The following is an 18821-nucleotide window of genomic DNA, read 5'->3' on the forward strand; positions in this document are numbered from 1 at the left end:
AAACCTCTGAAAATATTAACTCTGCTTTAGATTTGCTGTCTTTAGAAAACTTCAATTCAATGTATCATTTTTTTTACTGTTATTCTTTGTGTGTAATGTTAATAAAAGCTACTTGTGCATAGGAGGTCTTCTTACAGGATATACAAGTAATCTGTATGCATTTTATTGCGATTAATCAAGGTTAGAATAAATTACTAATCGGTCTTATGGAAGAATTTTTCACTTTTGAGATCAATTTGATTTGACTTTTTTTTCTCATTTCGTTGGGCGTTTCGAAATGAATTATTAAAACTTGCCCGAATTTAACAAATATGGGGGAAAATATTGCAAGCAAAACATGTTTAATATCGTTCAGGAATATTCTTTCAAATTAGAAACAAAAATTAAAAAAAGGACTACGTTATTTAAAATTCGACGTCTCTACGTACCCTTGTTTTTTCACAGTGCAAGAAACATACATACATTCATACAAATTCTTCATTATTTAATTTCTTTAAATATAATGCAGGGCTCTAATATTTGGTGGCAACAATTTGATAAGTGAGATACCGTTTATAGTGAACCAACGCAAAATTCCAAAAGGAAATTAACAGCCTTCTGGGCTACTTCCTTTTGAGACATTATAGAGATTCCCAAAACTATTCCAGAATTACATCTAATAGTTTTTTTTGTTTTTGTTTTGTTTGTTATAAAAACAAGAAAAGCTTAAAGGAAACACTACCGCCAGACTATCTGAATAGTTGATACCCACAGCTTCGATAAAACTGCCTTTGGCATCTTAAAATGATCTGCATATTTCGCCCTCTATTAAATGTTACAATAATTAAAAATGAAATATACTGTTATTTATAGTCAGTTTCTGATTAACCGGGCTTCGTCTAAAAATATTAAGTTTGCTTAGATCGGAATGATGAAAAAATAATTATCCCTAACTATCAGTGTAAAACAAAACTGTATACGGAAACTTCTAAACAGAATAATGCGCGGAGTCATAGCAGTGACAGCAGGTTATATAACATCATCTTTGAGTTGTTTTTATCCGCAAGAGTGTGTATTAATCTAGTTGTACGTAATTTAGAATACATAAACACTGATAAATAATTCATTAAACATAAATTTGATTTAGGGAACCTAAGAAACTTAGTCTGTAGATTAAACTGCCTTAAAAGCACAGTTCTTGATACAGTTAACTCTGGACGTCCAGTAAATCGAGAGTTGACTGAAGCAGTTGCTTTTGAGAATAACTTAGCTGGCGCCCTAGGCGACTGCTTATGCCAAATATACTGGGAACATCACTATAAATCTATTCAAGTCCGGAAAAAATTATAGGGGCCACCAAGCAGCGGAGCTGAAACATCTCTGAACATCTACGGCCGACTTAAACCATACGCAACGTACATTATAGCTATAATATAACATATTTTATAATTACAAACGTGTAATAAATATAGCATAGTAAAAGCGTTTAATGCACTCCTTAAAAGGAGTCTGAACCCCCTATCCCGACAATATTAAATTGGCCATTTTCGATGTACAGTTTCTCAAAATTTTCTGTAGATACACGTTTGAAAATTTTTTTTAATTAAAGTGCACCTATCTGATTATGCTGAAATGAGCTTTTAAAACATTTTGAATTTTAGAATAATTTATAGACTATTGTATCAGGCATAGTAAAATTTAGCCCTTTTCTCCTAAAAAAGAATTTGTGAAATTTTATTTTTCTTAGTTTATCACGAAAAGCTCATTTCAGTAAATATTAAGAAGCATAAAAAATTATATACCTGTTCCTGAGAAAAGGTACATCGAGTATATAAAAAAAATCACATCTGGAGAAAAACGTGATTATACGTAAAAATTCTCATTTATCAAAGCAATTAAAACTAAATTTTTTACAGTTCTAATTTTCATAGAGATTAAAGTATGGCATTTTAAGAATTTTTTTCAAATTCTCTACACTTCTAAGTGTTGAAATTTTGAAAATGCAATAATTCCAAATCACCATTTTTAGTCCAAAGGGGCAATTTGCCCTGAAGGACATTGGGATTTTGCGTAGAAAACTTTAAAAGGCTGTGTCACTTTTCAAATCGTTACCACCATATATTATCACCCTGTTTATTAACGAAATTAAATAATGAATAATCTGCATAAATGTATGTATGTTTCTCGCATTATGATAAAACAACGGTACCTAAAGCCATCAAAATTTGAACGTAATCTTCCATAGAATATGGGCATGTGGAAGCCATAATTTGGAATTTGTTTTATTATCGATTTCATATTTCGTAACACTTCAACGAATTTTTGATTAACAAACTCAACGATTTTAAAGCGAGGAATGGCAACACTTTCCAAAAAAATAAAAACATTTTTATCTCCAGCGCGTGAGTCTCTGTATCAGAAATTCTAAAGATAGGCTCATTTTAAAATAAATTTGCGATATTGCTGTTGAACTTAATTTTATAGTTTGAGTACGCAGAACATGATATTTAATAAATGAATGTAACACGAAAACATTATAAGAACGCCCCTTTGGACGTAATTTAAAATCTGAAACCTTTCAGATCTTTTTTTTTTTTTTTGGAAGAGTTTTGTCTTTCAACACCCCTTAATTCCGGAACCCAAGAAGTTTCGCCCCTCATTGGTCGGACATTGAATTCATTCACGTGAAACAGCAATATGAAAAAAAAAGTACTCACTTGTCATTCTTCGAATATCGGAAAGAAGTCCGTCATTCCTGAGTTCATGCCCTGCGTGGCTCTGTAAGTACCCTCTTTCGGATCCGTTAAAGCGGCCCTGTTGATCCCAAAGCATCCGCGGCCGAACGACCTCTCCGACAGATCGAGGAAGTGGATGAATGAAAACCGAAACAAGCAGCACACACTCAACAACGCGCACACACCTCAGTCCTCTCTCGCTCAGCCTGAAGGGTTTTCTTTGCCTCTCTCTCAAAACCGGCTTCTTCGAGTTCAGCGTGCAACAACGGGCATCCTTCCACACCGCGTCGAGTCATGCAACTTTTTGAGATTAAACTACCGAGTTTTCTGCAAGGCACTCCATTTCCCTCTTGATGGTTTTGTTTTCGGTAAGCGTAATGACGGGACAACTGCGCCTCTTGCGTGCCAGTGGCATGCGTGCCAATTAACTTGTTGCGCCGAGCAAAGTGGAGCGTGCATACTAATATATATAGATAAGATTCTGTACATTAATACATAAATATATAAGATAGTTCTTATCTCATATAAAGTATTAATTGCAGACAGAAGTTCCAGTAAAATTAGCTTCATGGTTTATTTCTTCATTGTATTATCCGTATGTTATACTAATCCCATTTCACACATTATGAAATGCTTGTGCTATATATCAAGTAATTATATACTGCTGAATTTTCTTACATTAGATGCTTAGGGTAGATTACTACATAGATTTAACTTATTCCTCAGGCCAATTTTTAAACATACTTACTTAAAAAGGTCAGAATAGATTCAGAACCACCAACGTGAAATCTACTCCTTAAATATCTAATTACTTTTTCCATGTTCAGTCCTATTTTCTTACCTGTCCTTCACTAGAATTAAATTCGTTAGATCTAATTGCAATGAATGATCGGGAATTACTCGTTTATTCCTATTAATGGAAGCGAAATCGTTTCAGATAGTTTTTTTTTATCCGCTAGAATATGCTTAAAGATCAATATTAGAGGAAATATTTCAAATACTGGCTTATGATCATGACATTGGCATTATTGCCTGAACCTTACCGGCATTTATGGCAGTGGGACAAAATGCTAAGAGAATTCATTTATTTGTAAACGAAAATAAACCTAAATATTTACCTTGCTTAAGGTCTGATTTACAACTCAGTCACTTAGAAATTGGCAATTATAAATTTGAAAAAGTTAACAGTTTTATTTATTTGGGAACGGAGATAAATGATAAAAATGTGTTGGCCCCAGAAATAGATAATAGAATCATTGCTGCAAACAGATGATTTTAATGCGCTGAAGAGTTATTTAAAATCCAGCTTTCTTAAATTAAGAACTAAATTGCTTCTTTACAAAAGACTTATAAGATCTGTCTTGATTATGCATCAGATTCTTGGGTACTGACTTTAAGAAACGAGGAAGCTCTGGGAATTTTTGAGCGAAAGGTCTTACGTTGAGGTCTTGGTGGGGGTACGGATCATGGAGAAGAAGATCTAATTTAGAATTCTATAAAATTTACAAACGACCTGATATTGTAAAATTCGTCAAATTACGGAGACTTAAATGGACTGGCCGTCTGGCTAGAATGAATGAAGATTGTTGCTGCAAGAAAAATCTTTCTGGCAAAGCCGTTGGAAAACAGACCTCGGGGCAGACTCCCTACCAAGATGGATTCCTTGTGTCGAAAAAGATCTTAATATTTTAAAGGCTAAAAACTGGAAAACAGTTGCCAAAAGTAGAGACGCCTGGAGAAGGCCAGGGCCCAGGTCGAGCCAGTGAAGAAGAAGAATATTAGTAATATTTGCACGAAAAAGTCGATAGCAGGAAATGTGGAAAATTAAATGCACTTTTGCCAGGATTGTAACTACTTGCTCTTAACCACTTACGTAAAAACAGCACGCACGAGAGAAAGCAAAAATTCCGTATAGAATGATTAGTGTCTTCTAGATAAACTTCCGATAAAAATCAGCGATTATGTTTTAAAAGCATGAGTATTCATAATGTCTCAGAAATAATTTTGAATTTCTGGCTTCAGGAAACCTCTTCTACTATACTTCCATTCCCAATGATAGGACACTGACAAATTTCCTCGTAAAATTGCAAATATTTTCTGGATGCTCTTCTTTACACATCTATATATAATGAACTGAAGTTTAATATTGCTTTTGGCAGTTTGTTGAAATGTTTTCGATATTTTCCTTTTTGGCACTTTATTATCTTTATAGAACCTCTTTAGTACACAGAATTCTTTTAATTAACATAATCCCTTAATGAACGTGGGCATTCGAGCGTCATTCATAGGACAGCTTCAACAAAGATTTCTCACTCCTTTATTTTTGCATACAATTGGTTGAGATCCATTGTTAACATCATGGAACATGCATTTAATCTCTGTATGAAAATATGATAGTGTTATTAATGGTATTATGAATGATACTGACTCATAGTGTTACAAAATGACACACAGGATTCTTAAGTGTGTGTCCATAAACTAATAGTTTCTATTTTTTATAATGACCTTTATCTTTTATTATAGTTTCTCCAATTCTCTATCCTCCTCCTATTTAAATGTCTACAATAGCACGGGTCCACTCTTTCGATTAAGGCTGTTTTTAGCTGAATGATGTTTGTATTAGTGAGAGTTCACAATACATCTAATCGTAATTTATATTTGTGATATATATTTGAAGTTAAATTCTCCTCTACAAGATGCTGTTGTTGCTAATGCTGCTTGTCTGACCTATAATGATCCAAAGCCCACGAAATTTCTTGTGGCAAGGAGCGCAAGTTTACGCCTATTGTTGGCAACTGCATCGAGCACTTTGCAGGTGAAAGTGTGATTTGGCTCAGTTCCTCCCCCAATTTTGATGGAGAGCACCCCGAGGAAACGAGTCCGAGGGTCTCCCACGCTTCTTCCTCTACCATCAGTGTCTCGAGAGGACTTTCGGCTTGCCGCATATTTAGAGTGCCTCCATGCCGCACGGGCTCAATACATTTACAAACCTTCTCCGTGATTCGAAACCGGGATTTTAACCATCATACCGGCTGGGCGACACAAGATGCTGTTAAGAAATATAACTAACAAAGCATAGTATGGTAGTATAAAATTTAATTAAAAAAATTTGTGGAGACCATTAAAAATCTCGTATCAAGGAGACATGAAAAATCAACTGTGTCTTCCCCGTCGTCAATCACGCAAAGTCCAACAATTTGTGTTTAATAAATCGTGAACAGTATTATGCAGAAAAGCGATTGCGTGCTGTTCGGGAACTCAGTTCTGTTGACATTAGGTAAAAGATAGGTTAAAATATATCAACTGTGGAAAGAAAAAAGGAATCGGTCTAATTACTCCCCAAAGGTTCTATTTATTGATGCAATTTCAAAAATTAGGCTTCACCTAAGCTCCAACTCAAGACGCCTCACTCGCATACGGGTATTGCTGTGAATATACACGTGTAAATTTTAGAAAATTTGCGATAAAAATTGCAGCAATTTTGTAAAATTATTGTTTTGGAGTAAGAAATCTTAATCGTGAGAGGTCAGCTGTACCTTTACATGGATTGGAACTCCGGATTACTAGCCAGATGCGCTTCCAACTCCTTCGTGAAAACAGTCGGTAAGCGAGGAGAAAATTCTTTACATTCTTCCCACTTAAAAGTCGAATGGGGGGAGCGAACCCAGTTGCCAGATCCAAATGGGGGCGAATTATCGTTCGTCAGATTTTATTCGAGTGTCACTCTAGAGCTATTTAGAATTTTCAGTAGGAAAGCCAGGTATGTTCTCGCCGATATTCAATTTCAGGACCTCAAAAGGGGCTTATAGTTTCCAAATAGGATTTTGCGCCAATTCACTATAAAAGGCGAATCACTTTTTAATTTTTTCATTAAATATTATAGCCCTGTAATATTTTAAAAGAAATTAAATAAAAAGAATCTGCATGAATAAATATATATGTTTCTTGCATTCTGAAAAAGAAAGAAAGAAAAAAAAAAAAAAAAAAAAAAAAAAGACGATACCTAAAGCCATGTAAATTTGAATAATCTAGTGCTTCATGTTATGCCCTTGGAAGCCCGAATTTTGAATTTCGAATTTATTTTGCTGTCTATTTTATATTTTGTAAAACTTTAATGAATTAATGAATTTTTAATTAACAGACTCAACTATCTGAAAGCGAGCAGTGGCAACATTGTAGGAAGTAAAACAATTTTATCACAACTGTCTAGTGGGAATTCTAAGGATATACTGTTTTTAAATATTTTAATGTTTTTACTGTTCAACGGAATTTTATGTGGCGTTAAGTACAAAGACGCGATATTTGATAAAGTTAACATACAAAACATTAATAATAAAAAGTAAAAAAAAAAATGTAACGGGTCTTACAAAATAAATAAATAAATAAATAAATATAAATAAATAAAAACTGAATATTGATCTGATAAGCTGAGTAAAGACAGAAAAAAAATATATATATATAATGCATGCCAGCACTTCATCGGGAATTCTAAACGCATTACTGCTATGCTGCTTGTAAAATTTTTGTGATTTTCTTGTTGAATTGTACATGGCGTAGGTGTGAAGCGGAAAAAAAAAATGCTTAATAATAACACTAAACGACAAAAAAAAGGGGGGGTTGGCTGAAATTAGTGCAACAGCAGACCGTTAGCGAAAGTGTGAAAAAACTTAAGAAACACACGAATTTTTAACTTTTCGTTTCTCCTTCACTCAAGAGTAAATAACTCAGTGACAAGACCCTTGTAAATCGGAAATTTCTGATACTGTTTGCTTAAACTCCGCTAATCTGGATTCCAAATTCAGTAGAAAAATGTGATAGCAGCCAAAGTCAGTGCCACTTCGAACTCATATTGACTGTACTGCAATTTTCCGTTATACAGTGTATACAATATATATGTTTAATAATAATTTGAACTGCCGACACGATTTGTGAGCACTAACTGTAATCTAAATATGTATAATTCATGAAAATATGAAAGCATATTTTGGAAGTGCAATATAATAAAATATCTAATGTGGCCAATACGTGACTTTCTTGTACGGCCTAGTAAAAGTAAATTATACGCATTTTTTGCAGGACTGCATTTAAAATTATTTCGTCGAATTTCATTGGGAATATATTTCTAATTCAATCAATTCAGTTCTCACTCCGTGGTAAGGGGAAAACACATAAAAACTCAAAGCAGCTTCATTAAAAATTCTAAAATATAGTAAAACCTAAAACACCAAATACAGTTAAAATAAAAATTTACAATTAAAATTATAACTTCTACGCAAAAACAAGCAATTATGATGCGAGCAGGGAGAAACATTTTCGATGCACAAAATTGAAAGTTAGCTTTTTATAACACTGGGCAAAAAGGAACTGAAATCGGTGCACCAACTGACTTAATATACTATTCTACTAAAAGTTTCAAATGTCAACAAATGTCGGTCTCGTTAGGCTTAATTCTACTTTTAAATTGTCAATGGTTCTACAGCTATTGAATGCAGATTAATTAAAGCCATAAAAGCTCGATCGGAACAACTAAATAGCAGCGCCATATGCAAAATTTCAACTTTCCACCTCTATTCGTTTTTGAGTTATGCGAGACTGTACGTACATGCGTACAGACCACATAAAAAAGTCTCTTCCGAATCCACTTTACAGTCCTTTATTCTATCCGTATGTACAGATGTCACAGAAAAGCATCGTTGAAATGGATTCGAGAGAGGTCAAAATGGATATCGTTGAAATATGATATCCGAAATTTTTCAAGATTATAATACAGTGAAACCTCGAGAGACGAGCACCTTTGTATACGAGAAATTCGAGATACGAGGAAAGTATGAGCAAAATATTTGTCTCTAAATACGAGCATTGACTCGAGTAACGAGCAATGAGACAGGCTGTTGGTATGCGTGTCGCCATTTGCCTATCCGGCTCGGGGAATCCCCTCATAAGATCACTCGGTGTCCTTTGATCTACGTGTTTGTGAGCTAGTAAGCCAATTGTTTATTACATTTAACGTGAAAATAATTATTTCACGATGCCCAAGCCAAAGAAGATTGCTGCCTCAGATAGTGCTGCAAAAAATAAAGAAAGAAAGAAGCCTTGGCCGTTGAAATTAAGAAAGAAATCATTAAACATAAGCGTGGTGTAAGAGTGACGGAATTGGCGAAGACTTACGGTCTTTCGACATCGACTATTTGCTCTGTTCTGAAGAAGCAGGAAAAGAAATTAAGAAACTTAATGTAGCCAAAGGAGTTACCGTTACTTCTGAGTACCGTCTAAAACTCTAGAAGATGTTGAGAAGCTGTTGTTGGCGTGGATTAACGAGAAGCAGTTAAAAGGTCGGTGTCGGAAGCTATCATAAAGGTAAACTACGGTTATATTATTTACCAGTGTTATTTATTATGAAAAATTGATTTATATGTTGATATTTTTGGAGGTGCGGAACGGATTAACTGGATTTCCATTATTTTCAATGGGGAAGTTTGTTTCTAGATACGAGAAATTAGCTATACGAGCTCAAGGCTGGAAAGAATTAAGCTCATATCTCGAGCTTTGACTGTACTTCCTTTACTTCGTAGACGGAAATAATTAAACTTCAGTGTTTTAATGCCTTTAACGTAACTGGAAAATCTCTCATTATCAAAAAAGAAAATTAACTGAAGGATGAAGAGGGAAGAATACAACGATCTTTCGGTACATGTCAGGCTTAATAAATGCCTAACTTGGCATGCATCCTGCTTGGACCGATGCAAAAATATTTGTTTAATAAACGTTATCGATTTAGAATACGATTCGAATTCGAAAAATCGATTGCATAGCAGGTACCTCGGGGGGGGATAATTTCCCCTCGCGGTCGACTGGGAGCAATCCTGGCTTCCTGGCTAGGTCAATACCTAGACAGACTCGACTTCTAGAGGAAAATTACAACAGTGACTCAGTGACTCAACAGTGGCTAGAAGCAACGTTTATTCTGTAGCAGGTTCAGACTCAGCAGGAGCCATATGGTACAGTCTTGTCTGTCCTTTGATATCAAAGGTTGTCCTTGGAGATTTGACTCCCCCTTGTCAATGCTGGAGGACGGTTGATGTCGAACTGCGTTCTATGCTTTTTCGGTGGATGCACTGCCGCGGTTTCGAGTCCCAGAGAAGGTATGGATGTTTGTAAATGTATAGTGTCGGTGCGGCAAGGCGGCACTCTAAATATTTGGCGACCGAAAGTCCTCTCATGTGGTTTAGTGGAAGGAGAAAGGGTGGTAGATCCTCGGACCCATACCTTCGGGGGTGATCTCCATCGAAATTGGGGGCGGAACTGAGCTCAAGGTCTCAAGGTCTGTTTCAGTTGGCGACAATGACAGGCCAAATCTAGTGGTCCTTGCAACGGGACTACATCAGACAAGTGAGCATAACAAACAACAACTGCCTTTTTGTTGATTTACCCAGATTTAGTGAAACAAATTTGTCCCCCTGGGTTGAATGGAGGCTCATGCCTCCTTGAAACGCCTCTATGGGCTGCGGTATTTAACTCTGTAAGGTGGCCACGTGTCTAAACATCCCTTATTTACCTTTTTTGAGGCAATGTTGCGACTGCTGATTAGCATCAATAGATCCTCTGTTGCTACTATTCAGTACACAACTTGCTCTTAACTCTGAATTTTCTCCCGATTTTGTGTTCTTTCGCATAAATGTTTTTGTAAATTAGTCAACAGGGAATTTTATGAAAGTTAATGCGTTAACCATTTGCAAATGATTAAGATCTCATCACCATGAAGGGGGAAAAAGGGATTGTTGAAAATTACGAAGATGACATGCGTATTCGGGACTTGGTTATTTCAGACCACATGCCGGTAACGATGCTGTCTATGACTGTGAAAAATAAATGCGATATTAAATAGGCTAACGTTGCGAAGAAGATGAAATAAATTACGAAACAAAGCTCAGAGATATTACAGCATGTAGGGAAATTGTTTTTGATCTAGATAACAGAAAATCATTTATGGGCAGTATTCACCGCTGCATTTTTATTTTAATATTAAAAAGTGTTGTCATAACAACAACGGGATCTTTTATATGAATGAGTTAATTATTTTCTCTTTATTACTCACTGGAAGAGTTCGTTTATTATCCTTCCAGTTTGGTGTAAGTCCAAGAATCTGGAACAGATTAATGACGCATACCAAGGTACCTCTGTACGCGAGAAGAGAAAAATTCAAGAGAGCTATTCAGTCGTACATTATTTCGTAGCTGAAAAATGAGTTTGATAATAATGAAATAGTTCAAGAATTCGAGCTTTGACAAATAAAGAGAAAAACCTACGAGGAATCAGAATGCAGAATTTATGGAAGATAATATTAAGTTTTGTAGAGAACATTAGGTTGATTGGAAGCAGGCAAGCGATGAAAAATTAGCAATCGCCTTCGCCGGGAATCGAACCACGGACCTCTGAAATACCGGCTCAGTGTGCTGACCCCTACAACACGACGGCACGCCAGGAAGGCAGGAGAAATACCTTATAATTTATCGGGTTTTCCTTCATCTGGTAAACGTTAAATTGTTTTAAAATCTGTAGCAGACGTGGAGCGAATTATCGCTCCACATCTGCTACGTCTGCTCGCTATGTCTGAAAGTAATCGCAGAGTCAGATAAAGGCTTAAATGAATCTTTTTATTTAAACAAAACTTGAAACAAAAATGCACGTTCTTGTGCTAACAAAATAAAACCACAGCTCGTTGCGATGCAACTAAACACAAACAGTAAATTTCCGATTAAAATCGTAAACTAGTAGTCAAAGACAACACAATTAAATTTACAGTCAAGTTGGCTCAGAAATTCTAACCAAAGTATCAGAAAAAGATATTGGCAGCGATGGCGCAAAGCCGAATAGTTGGGTTTATATGGTTACGGCAGTCTCGAGGGGTATCTGTCTAAGGGTAGGGATGCCTTTGTGGAGGACTTTCTGATGGAAACATACTTGTATATATATATATATGTATATATATATATATATATTATATATATATACGTTACACATAGGGAAATCTGTGTAAACGCTCATGCAGCCAGCCCGTTCGCGGGATTCGAACCTCGGACCGAACTACTAGTGTTCAACGACTTCGCCGTTCGAAGTCCTAGAAAAGGAGAAGTTGTAGTAAATGCTGAAATTATAAATAACCGGTTAATTTAAATAATAACTTGATAAGTTAACTGAAGAAACAAAGAGGGAAAAAAATGGGTTTAAGATTATAACTTCCTGTGTACCGCTGTGATACGAAGAGTCACACAGCCAGTTTTGAATAATTTTTTCCTTAAGAGGCGATGCGAGTGATTTTTACTGAAATTCCATTCTATTAATGGTACATAATATGCACGATGGTTTGGTAATAAAATGAAATGGGATGGTAAAGGATAATAATGGTGAAAATGTGAAAGGGCAATAAACAATGTGAAATGGTAATAAACAATGCGAAATGTAAAATGGGAATAGGAAAAATGGGAAATGATAATAAACAATGATATAATGTAATATTATAATAATGGTTACTTGCTTTGCAGCATTCACAGTACGGGAGAATGAAAAAAGCAGCAGTAAATGTCACAGATAGTATGCAGTGTACATGAGTACACTGCATACTATCTGTACATCATATTACATGAGTATGAATATAATGGCTACAGATGTTCAAAAGAAATACAGAGAAAACGGCAAGTCATGCGCATTACATGAACCTTTCATTATAAAATGATTTGCAGCTGGAATAATTGTATCATCTATCTCTAGATGCCATTTTAAGAATACACCGAGTATACACGCCATCTGCCGTCGGTTGTGCAGAACTTAACCTAACTACTCAAATGCTAAATTTTGGCTCCGAATAGACAGGCGACTAATAGCAAGCCATCTTGAGCAACACCGTCACGAAAGATCTAGAGGGTGTTGTCTTGAGGGGACATGGCCCATCAAGATGGCCTTGACTTATAGTCCCGTCTTAGATGCCCAGTGCCATGACACGGAACTCAGAAGAAGGTTTAAAAATGTTATCTTTTTATTTTGTTCTTCAGTTAACCAAAACTGAGCAGCCTGATGTGCAACAGAACAAGCCCCTTTTTATTGCGTGATTAATAGAACACAAAAGTTGAAGGTATCCATCGGACTACTTTCTAATCGTCAATTTTCCTTAAATTAAAATTTTTTTTTAAATTATTGCATTATGAAATTGATACATTTATCTTCGCAAAACTACTTTGTTTCTCCGGTGATTAGAAACAAAGTTACGGCTGCTCGTGTTTTAGGCCGCAAACTAGAAGTAGTCCGGAAGCTGATGTTTAATTTTCATCTGAACAATTTTGGTGACGCTCAAAAGAAGAAATTTAAAACTTTCCCATTGTTATTCAATGCTCGGGAACAAGATTAGTTTCGCAATTTCTGTTTTAGATAGGGCAACATTTCCTTTTCGTTCTGTTTGTGTTTAAACCTATCTTTTGATTAACTTAATTTTTTTCAGTTTTTATGTTTCCAAATATTTTATAAAATAATTTAAATCAGATGGAGCAAAAGCATAGGTTTAAGTATATATTTAAGATTTTTTTCAGAAAATTTCAGAGTTAATTAAATGTTCAGAGAGAAATTTCTCTAAAAATAACTGCTGTGTGTCCAAAATGTCAGAAAAACGAAAAACTTACGCTTTGATGATACATTTATCATCTGTTTCTGTCATTTATGCAGCATTCTGCTAAATCACACCAGTAATAGATTTATTTGAGTTATTTTTCAAACTTTACGTGCCAATGTAGTCGGAGTACCTTAATGTAAAGTAAAACAATCAATGTATAAATTAAAACTGCAAATTTGTTTTGTAAGATTTTGGTTCAAAATACCTTAGCAAACACGACTAACGAGCAAACACTTCTAGCAAAGTCTAAACCCGATTAAGGTAAAGCTCGAAGCTGGGCAAAAATAGTTCTGAGACATTTACCACAAGCTCTCTCTTAATTTCACGAACTTTATTCTGATAGATGTTAACCAATTTGCATTACGGTAGGAGAAGATAAACATAGAAGTGTCAATAAAAATATAAATAATATGTTTAAACATAAAACCCTATGCAGTAATATGACATCTATTTTAGAATCTGTTTCTAATGTTAGGCAGAGAAATCAGTGTTGCGAATCAGCCAAATATAATTTATTTTTATTGTTCTTCTCATTGTTTAAAAGTACTTGAAATTGCAGTCAATAGTGAAATGTGCCACAGTTTGTCGTCGATGAACATAAATGTTCGTTGCAGAAAGACAGTGCCACTTGACACACATCCATTAAAACCATAGAGTTCGTTTCTGGATTTCTTGGCAACCATATCCTTTTAAAATTTCATCTGATCTATCGAACGCATAATTTTTTCCCTTTTTTTGCAATGAAAGTGTCTTAAAGGAAATATCTATACTTATAATCTGCATACGCTAGAGAACTTAAATTGAAACATTACGGCGGTCGTTCCCACTGTAAGTGCTCCCCCCCCAGGAGGGTCGACGTAAAGAACTCTGCGAAGCTACTGGCTATAGGATCTGTACCTAGACAATCTTAGCCACGGAGGTATACAAATTGCGAACCTAGAGATTCTGAAGGCCCCGGAAAGATCACTTATTGGCCGGTCCGTTGGTCTACCATGTCATAGAGCAGGACAGGACAGGAAAAAGTGCAGGGGGCACCACGACATCGTCATAGACAAAAATGGTATTGCCCCACTGCACTAACCTTTTCTGTCATAGAGCAGACGACAATAGCAGCCGGGGGTAGAGTCCCGGGTTTGCTGGGTAATGTCACTCTGCGACTGGGAGCCCAATCTACTGGTAGGTAGCAAATTGAAGACCAGTGGCGCCCTGAGGTCTGTGTCACACCAGGTGCGTTGACGCTGATCCTTCCAAGGTTCTAGAACGGCGATTGAATTCCTGGGTCTAGTTCGGCGGGGATGAGGACCCTTAGTATCCTTAGCTGACGGAAAGGGGAACACCCAATATATAGTATCTTATCTTACACTGTAAAGTCTCAATCACCTATGTTTCCTCTACGCGGGACTGGACGTGGAAAGGGACAATTCTCAGACCCCACGTATTTCCACGAAACCTACGTAGCTAGGTTACCATTTTTACTTACTAAACAGACTTGATCGCCAAACAGTAATCGATTATCGCTCAGACTGCGATCACGTGATCTTTTAGAAGCAGAACTTTCGTCTGACTGGTTGATCTCTACCCGGAACAGAGCTCCAGACGAAATATTTTCGGCGAGGTTTAAAAAAAAATCCCGCTTAACCGGTACATCGTTTCCGCAGCTAGGTGGGACTTCGCTTCCAGCGGAGCTGTTTTATCTAAGGATCCTCCCGTTTAAACTAGTGCTAGTGCTTCTCAGAAATGTTTCGTTTAGCAGGGACCGTCGCTAGATGTGATAAGTCCTTTAGTGTAACTGGTGCTCCACAGAAATGGCCCCAAAAAGGATAAAAGATACGCGAAGCTTAAAGAGAGCTTAAAATAAATAGATAGATTAGATGCTTATAAATCGAAAAGTCTTTGTTTTTATCGAGAAGCATTTAGTACCATTTGGTAGAGGAAATTTTCAAGCTCACGAATCTCCTTTCGTTCATTTTTGTGACGTTCACATTAAGTAAAATTTAGATGACGTCTTTGGAATAATATGGCCATTAATCAGGTAGGAAAAGATTTTTGTGTTTGCAAAACCAGTACGCCAAACAACTATTATTACAGTTGACAACATTGCTTTAGAATAGGGTATGGACGAAACTCTACCTCGGTATTGGTTTGGCTGTCCGACTGAGCAGAACATACTGTGAAATGCTGGCCTCCATGCTGGCAAATGTCTGTATCTATCACCATCTGATTGTTTCTTATGAGCGACCCTAGGGGACTGAATTTTTATTTCTGTCCTTCCAACAAGTTCGGATGAATTTAAACAGTTCATGACAACAGCTATCGTGACTGTTGACAGTGGCATGATGAATCGTGTTGGAAAGATCTGTTATGCGATAGAAAGGTCCCCCATAAAATATGCCAAATATGAACTTCAGGGCATATTTCTTTAACTACATAATTATTTCAATCGTACTATTAAAACTTCTGTTGCTGTAAAATTCTAAACGTGTCTGTTCATTTAAGCTAACTCTGCATTATAATACTTAGTGTAACAGTAAAAGAAGCGCAGTAACAGGTGGCATGTGAATCAGTACCTCAGTCTCGACTATGGTTGGATCTTTGTTGATTACTTCTTCTAACAGATTTGCAGAGACCTTGATGTCTAATTGCAGTTAGGCTACCAAGTTGCTAGATAGTAATAGCTGAAGTGAAGGGATGGCTAAAGACAAGACATATTTTTAATTTTCCTTTAGTTTTATTCTTCACAATTGACTGCATAGGAGTAACTGTCAACAAGTATAACATAATTATGGCCAATTTTTCTTTGTAAACACCTCTACAAAAGGATTCTTCCTTGTATACTTCCTTTCCTGAAAGTCCTTGTACATTTTTTCCCTAATTAAATGATCCAGTCTGAATCTTTTCACCATTACGAATTTGAGCATAATTTAATTGGGTGCATCTTTTATATACTGCATTCAATAAACAAAACTCTACCTCGGCATTAAAAGTAACAATAGATCACTCTCTGAAACGAATGCTGATAAAGAAGTTTTCTTTAGAATAATAATGTGATTTCCAAAATTATGAATTTTGAGATCAGCCGCATGGTTAGGGCAAAATTTAAACGCTTAAAACCTTTCAACAACTGAAGCTTACGTAAAACTTGCTGACAGCATGACAGACGTGTTATGCAGTTTGGGAAGTCGACAACAGATCTGATTGCATATTGAGTTGCTTCCCCAGTTAGATCAGGATTCCAGTGTGTACATGTTCTCGCAATTACTTATTATTGGTAATTTGACGATTTATAAAGTAAGCTTTCACCCGAATAAGTAATTAATTTAAATTTGGCTTTTCAGAAATGACGACAGCAGAAGTTAAATTTTATTAATATTGTGAATAACAGATGGCGCCACAAGACATCCCGAACTTGATCTTTCACATTTGTAAAATAAATTCTGGAGCAAAGCTGTCTCAGATTAAATGATCATGATATGATATGAATTGAGATAGTAATGAGTATTTGTCTTTAAGACTTTGATTCAGAAGTTATTTACCCCTACGTCATAGTGGTGAATGACATCCACTTTAGTAAATTTAAAGTGGAAACATTCTTGAGTTTTAGTTGCTTGGTGAGGATATGGTGTGGCTCCATCTGTTGGTCTTGGTAGAAGTGATCAAAATTTTGGTCTTTAACGAATGTTTATTTTGCAAACATGAAAGTGGTGGTGATATAATGAGGTTCCATATGCATGGTGTTTATTTGCATATAATTTTTCTTCCCCAACTTTTGCTAATTTTACTTCTAAAAATTAAGACTAACAAATTACTTGATGTACACAATTGCAAATATGGTTTTGCAAAAGCAAATATTAAAAAAATACTCGCTAGATCGCTGCACTAACCAACAATAACTTTTGGATCCTAAAGTGAGGTTTGATTTATAAATATTAAATTTAAATAACATATAAAAAGGCTGGAAAGTAGATAATTTTTAACACTTAATTAATAATTAACTTAAATACATTTTATGTTTAACTGAATGTCGACGGTCCACGTAGTAAAATTTAGATAAGGAACCTATAATAAAGTAATATTAAAATTATGCTATCTTGAGTTCTGACTGAGCAGAAAATATTTACAGGGTAAAGAAGGAACTTAATGGATTAAAAATACACTTATGTTAGATTTATTATTATAACTACAGTTCAAAGAAGTCAATTATAATTATTGCTTTTCAACACTTTACTTTTATATTAGAAAATACAAGTAGTAAAAAGTAAAATTAATTCTTGTGTATTATTCACAGTATACTGTTATATAGACCCATACTTGTTACCATAAATTAGAATTTTTTCTACATAGTATTCTCAAAAGCTAAAGTGAAAATTATGCGATAAAGTGAAATATTATAGAATGTACACGAAAAATTGCGAATTCCAATTGCGGTGTTTTTGATAAAGTGAAAAATGAATTTCTTTACAATATCTGAAAATTATTGAGAAAAAAGAAATTATGTATATTGACAGGTAAACCATTTTACCAATAAAGGTCATTTGTTTCTCTGGTTAAGTACAACTTTTCTTTGACTTTAGCTACACTTGTGATAAAATTTGTGAAGTCTCTGTTAACAGAAAATAATTGAAGATATTCAGATTTAGTTGGGTGCAGTTTAATTATTGTTATTAGCAATATTAATTCACGCCTTTCACTAAAGCTGTCTGAAGTTTTGGTAGTTTTTGTATTTCTCACAAAATCCAATTAAGTATTTTCGTATAAAAACTTCTAAAATTGTTTATATGAATTCTTAATCCAGTTAACAAGGGACAGACTAATGGATAAGCAAACAAAAATGGTATTTTCTTATTATAGTGGCCCCCAAAATTTAATCAACCGAGATGTAATACGTAGCAAAGTTTAAGAACAATGGGCGAGATATATCAGTTAAGTAGTGATTCAGTCTTGGGACCGCTATAACAAGGAAGTACTGTAAAAATTATATACTTATATCATCATAATGCGGTGATATATGTAACTAAGTTAAGTTTTCACTTTCAGTATCTCTTAAGAGTGGCTAGAATCCGAGTGGTTAATATATGCTGTCGAAGGTTCAGGTATCATATTTTATGTAAAATATATTATGTTCGTTTTTGAGACTACGGCTCAAGTAATCTTTATCATGCATAGATTATATCGAAAATAAAATTCAGTTATTCCTTCATTATCAAAGACAATGGTGAAAGAATTCAAATAATCATTAAATACTCAGAAATTTATTAAAAATTAAACTTAAACAGTCTTTTTATTGCATTCATACATTTAGTTTTTTCAGCTGTCGATGAAAATTTGTTTGTTAAAGAAATGTGGAAAAACGAACTAAACACCTCGTCTTTTTCATCTAGTTAGTATATTTTGAGTAAGATATCGCAAATAATATTGACAATGATAATGAGCCTTACAACGCACATAAA

At 35.1% G+C, this 18821-nt stretch overlaps 1 protein-coding gene across 1 annotated transcript in view; it reads right to left on the bottom strand.

Moving 5' to 3' along the window:
- The window catches only part of LOC118193543 (uncharacterized), a 96637-nt gene extending 93614 nt beyond the window's left edge, over nt 1–3023 (bottom strand). The window contains exon 1 of the mRNA XM_035364645.2: nt 2697–3023. The gene's annotated coding sequence lies outside the window, so the exon portion shown is untranslated. The remainder of the gene's footprint in view (nt 1–2696) is intronic.
- Between the last annotated feature and the right edge of the window lie 15798 nt (nt 3024–18821).

This window comes from Stegodyphus dumicola, chromosome 1 (genome assembly GCF_044657685.1).
Source record: "Stegodyphus dumicola isolate Sdum_Otavi_A_Nest chromosome 1, ASM4465768v1".
NCBI lineage: Eukaryota > Metazoa > Arthropoda > Arachnida > Araneae > Eresidae > Stegodyphus > Stegodyphus dumicola.